Below are 8,378 nucleotides of genomic sequence, written 5' to 3' on the forward strand. Positions count from 1 at the left end.
CATGGGTACGTGTGGTGCGGGGTGGGGTGTGTCCGTCCGTCTGCCTGCCTGCCTGCCTGCCTGCCTCCGTGATGTGGCACGAGCGAGCCCTGGGTGACTGTTGTGAGGTTGGCGTTGCGAGGGCAGAGGTGCGTGTCTCCAGGCTGTGCGCCGCCGTCCGTGGGGTATAGCCTTTCTGTGAGGGCACTTCGGTCTAGTCGTGTTCCCAGTATCACCCTGGGGGGGTGTGTGTGTGTGTGTTTAATTCACGCTGTAGTCTGCACGCGCGCTGGCCCAAAGTATGACCTGGACGCTGCTAACTCCTTTCTCCCATTGAAGTACAGTAAAGGTACACAGGGGTGGATGCAACAGCGTCGTATCGTGCGCTTACAGAGAAATCCCGAGTATAATGTTCACTCTGTGCTTCTGTTTATTACTGCTATAGATGTGTCATCATACTGATGTGATGTGCACTAAACATGTTTTTGTTTTTTTAACTTAGTATGTAGTTTACTGTTTCTGATATACACTTAGCTGTTTTATGTGTTCCTAATACGCTAGTATGATTTTTTTGTAGGTAAACATAGTTCAGTATTTTAGGTGTAGTGATTTTGGCTTCTGTGTGTGTGTGTGTATGCCCACGCTTGTATGGTGACCAAGGTTTGATGTTCCTTCCTTGTTCTTAATCATAAGTTTCTGGTACTAAAACAAGGCTAGCTGTAAACCAGCAGCAGCTGTTACTGCTCCTTCTGCTTTGAAATGAATATGTTGCTTCCCCTCTCCGAGGAGAAAGAAGTGTTTTGCACGGGGTTTTGAAAAACAGAAGTGAGCAAATCTCTCCTAAGTCATCATTGCAGTTCTGTTTAGTTAGCACCAATTCTTCTAGGTATAGTAGTCGTTGTTGTTTTCTGAATGTCTGTTGGGTTATGTATTTTAATGTATACGGGGATCCTGGTTGTCTAGAATAATTGGCATTTTTCTGTCTCTGCTGCTTGATTGTTTAAATACTGGTATAATTTTGTAGCAAGTAATCTAGTGTTTGAAAACAAAGTGGGGTTTTTGGTGGGTTTTTTTGTAGAGTTTTTGCAGTCTGTTAAACTGTAATTAAAACAAAGATTTATTGTTTCTATATCATGCACATACTGTAAGGAAAGGAAATAATCAGAATAAAGAAAACCCCAAATAGATTTGGGAAAGCAATGAACCATAGGCTTTCATGTTTTATTGTGAAAGAACCCCCCGTCCCTGGTTTCTTTGGTTACCTGTGTTTATACCTATTCTTCTAATGGATTTTGAAGAAACAGTTTTTTTCTATTATTTTTCTTTTAAAGATAAAAGTATCTTAATTTTCGTGGAATAGGTCTACAATAAGGTTAGCTGCTTCATAGTTTTTTTCACTTGAGTGTACACATTATTATTGGTATACTTGCACATTATGAAAAGGAAACTCATAAACTGGACAGTTCACATCAACTAAGAATCAAATTCATTGTAAGAAGAAATAATTTGGTGGGTGATTGTGGGAAGCGAATCATTGCAAATACTCTGTTGAAAATTCCCTGTTTGGACTCCAGGGCCAGCTAAACCCATGGAATTTCTGCAGCTGACTTGATAGGAATCAGCATTTTACAATAATATGAATCAAAAACTTACAAGAAAACAGCTACCCTCCATTCTTTTAGCGGTATATGATTGGAGAGGTTTTTTGGTTTTTTTTTTCAGTGATGAACTATGATATATGAGACTCGATTTCCACCAGCGACCTGGTTTGAGCCTGAAAGCGACTGGGAAAGCAGGGTAGCCTTTCAAGGGCTTGTGTAGTATCTTTTCATTAGCTAGTTACAGTCATACTTTTTAAGACGCTAATAGGTTTGGCCAAATATTTGGTGTTTGAAATCTATTAAGTAAATGTGTTATTTAATTGGTAAGTTGTGATTCTTGACTACTACTCTTCTGAGTGGTGAAAATAAGTAAAAATACATGCAGAAAGTAATCAGTTGCCTATGTTAATGTTTGATTTAAGTTTCTATAATTCAGGATATTATAATTTTCCTTTCATCATTTTGTGATATTAAAAACAAATCCAGTGTTCTTAAGTTAACCTATAAGAGTTTATTCTCTGTATAGTGTTGTTCATAAGATGGTTTCATTACTGAAGTCTCTGTATCTTGCTCCTGCATTATGCATGCTTATAAAATTGGGGGGGGGGGGGTGTTTTAGCAAGAACATTTTTTTTTTTGTTTTCACAACTTAACTCCAATGAAAATTGTTGCCCCAACTTTCAATGAAAGATGTTGTGGGCTATGATCTGGATGCCAGACTTGCTGTAACTAGTCTGAAGATGCTTTTCATGGCCTATTTTAAAGCTCTAAAATAAATAAGTAAAAAGAATATTTAATGCAACTCTTGCCCCTGTTTAGAAAATATGGTTCTTTGTTCAGATCTGCAGGACCTGTAAAGTGATGCATATCGCAGCACCTGTAACTTTCTTCCTCATACAGTACTGTATGTATGTAGGATATGGGTATAGTTTTCTCATTCTCTAATGAAAATCTGCAGTAAGAATTCATTAAAATAATTTTAGAAAAATAACTCCATAGTGAAATAAAGCAATTTACATGACATAGTTATTTGAAATTATTTGACTCAATAGCTATTGTGTGTGTGTGCTGCCTGTATAGATAGATATATCTGTAATTGCTTAGGTAATAAGAGACATATCTTTAAAAAAAAAAGTTAGCATGTCAATTGTGACAAAACTTAAGAACCCAACTTGACGTCTTGAGTAGTACCTCAGTTTAGAAAATTTATGTTGCTTGCATGCCTAGATTCGTGTGTGTGTATATATATCTGCTTCTTTGTATGACTGCACTCCTAAGGACTTTAGACTGAGACCCTGAACTCAAGTAAGGGCTCAGAGGCTGTGTGCACATTAGTGTTTTGGTTCAGAGCAATAGCATTGGTTTGAATTGAATCCCATCTTCCCCGCTTACTGCTCATTGGTTTGGTTTGCAGACCAGTTTTGGTATAAAGGAACTGGACTCCTTTCAGAAGAAACTAAACTGGAATTTTATTGTAGCAAGGTTAGTGCTACTCCAGGCACATACCAAACATACTCCAACTCCAAACATAAGGGTCTGAACCAGTGGTTGGTTCTCAGACAGCTTTAAAACACATGCATTGTAAGGATTTTTGGTCCAGTGAACCAGACTAAATGTGATTTAGTGTAAGCTCCCTGAACTACTTACAAATTAGAAACAGGGGCTTCTGCACCAGCTGCTTCTCTCTACTGACCCGTTGCTGTTATGCCGTTGTATTTGCTTCTGTAGACATAGCTTGTGTGAGTAGATTTCAATTTTAATAACTCATCTAGTTAGACTAAAGAACCCTTATGTGCCACTTTAACTACAGTCACTTCTAACATAATTTTGACTTCTTTAAACTTGTCAAAGCTTGAATTTCTAGCTAAAGGTTTTTGTGCATGCTGGGAAAATACACATTTTAATAATCTGTGGCATCTGTGGTCTTAGAAATTTCAATTCAAAGCAGCTTCTTTCTTCTCCTTTCCTTCTACCAGAAAATGTATCAAAATAGGAAGCTGGATTGAAAGTGTCTTCTTATTCTTAGAAAGGTTGTGCCAGTGTTACCACATTGTTAACTTAAGCAGCTGCAGAGCTGTGACATTTCTCCCAAGTCTGGTGTGTACATTTATTCACAGACTATGAAGAGTGAGACCCATAAGTTTTATAAATGCACTTATTCATTGACATTTTATTTCAAACATATTTTACTGTAATATCCTGATGGATTTAGGTGATCTTTTTTAACCTGGCTAATAAGGGCTGACTGACAGCTTTTTAATTAATTTATTAATACCTACATGACTAGTGTTTTTCTGCTGATTTTTGGAGTGCTTATTTGTATCTTGTATGATTTCCTTTTGATGATTCTAAAAAGTCAAAATAATGTTTTAGTACTAAAGTAATATTTTAGGAAAGCCTATGAGGACTAAACCTAGCCAGAAAAGCTAACCTTTCACAGGGGGGTGAGTGGGTCATGAGGTGGTAGTGCATAATTAAGGCAATAATTTTGAAAGACTGTCTTGGGCTTAAACTTGTTGCATGTGACACAAACAGGTGCTGCCTGTGGCCGTTATATTTTAAGAATTGCACGGTAGTTCTATAGCCACCTTGGGTGGGATTCATCTCACTTATCTTCCGATGTCTACAGAGTAGATATCCAAGTCTGAGCTAGTTACTTTGGTCTTTATGTAATTACTGAATAGAGGTAGGCACTCTTGGACTGTATTTCATCTAACCAACTGTAGGAATCTATTTTAGACTGAGATGAATCACCCTAGAAATGTTGTATTTCATCTAGCCCACTGTAGGAATCTATTTTAGGTTGAGATGAATCACCCTAGAAATGTCGTCTTCCCTCCGAGAGGGACTAGAATGGCTAGTTGAGATGTGGACATCTTTATTTGTTCAGATAATCTCACCTTTTATGGCTGGTGGAGTTTGGCCATAAGCCTTTTCTAATAGATTGTGTTTGTTTAGGAACTGAAAACCTTAAAACTGTTAGTGGAGAAAACAGCTCAGGAATGTGGCATGCATTTAGAAAATATTATTGTCAGTAATTGGAAAAATGTAGAGTCTCCCAAGCCTTGTTTCTTAATGCATTGCATGGGATTTACACAGAACCTTTGCTGAACATAAGAATACGGTTGATTTCTTACATCTTTACTTCATATCCCATCCCTAAACAGTAGTTTCAAGTAACTCATTTGCAGCTGTTCACTTCCTTGCCAACCCCCTTGGGGACTGTTATTTATTAATTTTTCCTTGCCACCTTGGGGACTGTTATTTATTTATTTATTTATTTATTTATTTATTTATTTATTTATTAGAAAAACATGAGAGACATTGTAGTTCAGTAGGGTATGGTCTTATATGTTGATGTGATGAGAACTGTATATATTGATAACCATTCCTTAAATACTTTGTTTGTCTAATTATGAAATATACTAAAGTTAGTGTTAAAACAATAGGTTTTTATTTCCAATACACTTACTGGGAATGAGCTATTTTTAGTATGGTGTGTTTGTAATGTTTGGATGGTCTTTGCTTTTTCGCAGAGAGAATGATTACAGTGGGGTTTTTTCAGTATTACTTTCATCTGTCCTGATGTGCATAATATGATTTTAAAATATTTTAAATATAGATAAGCATATATGCTTAATACTGAGAGCTAAGCATAGATCATAAATAGACATACGTATTTGAGGAACTATTCACTTACCATTAAAATTTGGTTATCAGTATGCCAGGGCATTAGCAAAACTTTGAAATGAACAGTAATAATTTTTTAAAAAAAGTGTCATTTCTCAGTTGGAATTTTATTTGACTTGCAAACCAGACTAGTGTAAGAAATAGCCTTTGGGGTGGTAAAACAAAATATCTCTAGTTGAACTAAACTGTTTCTAGTAGTTTGAAAATTGACTAATGATTTCAGTTTTCCAGGAAAATAAGCTTGTAACAAAGAATGGTCTTTCTGGATATTATTTTTCATGAAGCAAGAGTGCTATGAAATTGGGAAACATTCAGTTTTGCTTCATATGTTCTTAAGGGTGTTTGGTTTTGACATTAATGGTATGAAAATGTTCACAGAAATTGAAAATACAAGAAATTCAGACAGGTGCACAAATGAAAGGTAGGAATCCGGCTTTTTCCTATCACAGAAGCACATCCTGGTTATCGGGGTGCATTCTAGCTCGTTTGCTTTGTGAACCCAAAGATTTTTAAATTCTTTATCCAGCTCTCCCAAAGCCGGAGAAGTAAAGAAATCCTTCATCACAGACTACACAAGGTTAAGACACTCTTCAGGGTGAGAGTAAGCACCTTGGAATCACCTAGTATCATAATGATAGCTATTATAAAGCCCTAAGAGATTATTTTAAAGTGCTCTTACTGACTTCTCAAAGCTGACTTAGCTTTATGAACTGTTTCTGTCTGCTTCTTACTCAGTGAGTAGTAGGTATTAAAAAGATTTGCTCTTGTCTGTTAAATTCCAAATAATTGCTTTTCTACTAAGCATGGTAGTTCTGAAGCTTTAAATTAATTTCTCTGTTTGTTTTCTTTTGCATTGTTTTTGGTTTTTTGGGCTTGATTTGGGGTTTTTTTGAGAATCTTAAAGAATATATATAAAGAATATATGCTGCATACTGTACATGTCAGGGATCAATACAGATTCTTAACTTTATATTTTTGTTTAAGATCAATCAGCTATCTTACTGGCATTTAGTTAGATGGCATTTAACATGGTATTTAGTTTGTCACAGTGATAGTATTTAGGATTCAATTTATCACCTAAAAATTGTGGTGTAGAAGTTCTTAATAGGTCATTGTTGCTGATAATCTAAACATTTTTGGTTTTCTTAATTAAGAAAGAGAAGAGGGTTTTGTTAGGAAATGTAGAGGAGGTAAGTGCAGTATTCAGAATTTGTTGCTTGAGTGTGAGGAAAAAATAGTTATTTTGATAATATGAAGGATAAATTGGAAAAGCTGTAAATGATGCATTTCATTTTGTTTCTTTAAAGGGAAGTGGTTTAGGAAGCAAGCTGGCCATCTGTGTGCAAAGGAGTATTTAGGTCAGTGGGTCTGTTCTGTCCTGCTTTGTTCCAGGACAAAAGGACCTGTTGTGCTGAAGGCATTCTTGTCTTTGATACATGTAGATTTCTGTTTAGTAAGTACTCTTTCATGAATATTCACGAACTATGATTATACTTCAATAACTTAATCTAGTAATTATAGGCTGCTATGATGTAAGTGAATTTAAACTACTCTTTATAAATAAAGAGTTCCTTTGGAATTGTTAGAGGTTTTTTGTTTGTTTTGTAATTGCACAAATTTATAGTAGAAATATAAAATGAGTCTATTGTGAAGTGACGATTAATCATAAAAATATTTCAAACGTCTACCATTTGTGCCCTTGTAGTATTTATGATGTCATTTCTTTTGCTATATTTTTAATATCCCTAACTTGAATATGTTGTGTATTTGAAGTAACCAAATTTTCTTTCTGTTGCAGATGCCCAAAGGCTGTTACTTATTTGTCAAGTATTTATTGATTCTTTGAGTTTCCACCTCTTTTTTTGGAACTTCCTGTGTGACTTAATGAGTTAAAGAGCTTTCTAAAATAAAACAGGGGCTGACTCTGTGTAGTCTGACTTGGTAGAGAGAGGATTAGTGGAAGACTGGGCAAGCTGTTGTTCAAGTATTAGCCTATTTTCATTTAACTCTCCAGAGTCGTATTTCAGCAGAAAATGAGAACCTAGAAGGTAATTTTTCTGGTGTAAGATGTGCTTACACCTAAGAGGAAAAAAACAAACACTGTGTAGCATTCTTTTTACACATTTTTACCTATCATTTACAGACAGCCCAGATGCTAAAAAAGAAGAAAGCTCACAATGAAGAAAGTACTCATCTTGGTTTTTGCCTCCTGCTAAAAGTAGGAGATGCTCACTTCCTTAAATGACCTCTCTCAATCCCTCATCTGTCCCTTCATGGAGTTAATTCTTTATTGTTTCGAGATGTATCACATAGGATACTTTCCTCGCTAGCACATGAAGCCTGAAGGAGTGCCTACATTTGCTGAAACAGAGTTAATTCTGATTCTTTACCTGGACATCAACTGGGTGATTCTTTGTGATAACTTTGCATTGAGATAAAGTGTGATAGTGCTTAGATTCCTTGAGACTGTTTTCCTTTCCAGTAGGTCGGTAGGATTATTTTGGCTTGTGACTTCTCTTCTGTCCCTCCCAGGAACAAAGCAGTTTTCCTTAAGAGGAGAATTGTGAAGGGAACTTTGAGGTAGAACTTGACAAGCTTTCAAGACTCTTCCGACTTACATGACTGACGTTATGTGTAATTGTAGATTTTATGTCAGAAACATAGTTATGGCAAACTTTCAATTTTTTTTTGATGTCCAGCTTGTTTAAAAAACGTAGTTCACTATATATTTTTTAAGTTTAATTTAGTGTTAGTCGCAGTATTTTGATCTGCTAACTAATGCCACATCTTGTGATTTTGCAGCAGGATGTTTGAGGTGCTGGGGGATTTAAGTGTAGTCTGCTAAGATTGTGTAAGAAGGAGAATAGTGTATTTTATATTGCATTGGTGTGTTGATTTGGTTGATGAGATCGTTACAGGACTGTGGGAAGACAGTGTACTCTTTTCTGTACTTGGGTTGTAGCAGTGTAACCTTTACGGTTTTTGTGCAGAGGCATAGAAGCCAGCCACAGACAATTTTTTTTTTTCCAAATGAAAATCAGAATGGATACACGATTATATAGCACTTACTGGACACTGAGCTTTTTTTTCCTCGTTCACAGATAATTT

This window comes from Aptenodytes forsteri, unplaced genomic scaffold (assembly GCF_000699145.1).
Source record: "Aptenodytes forsteri isolate BGI_AS27 unplaced genomic scaffold, ASM69914v1 Scaffold241, whole genome shotgun sequence".
NCBI lineage: Eukaryota > Metazoa > Chordata > Aves > Sphenisciformes > Spheniscidae > Aptenodytes > Aptenodytes forsteri.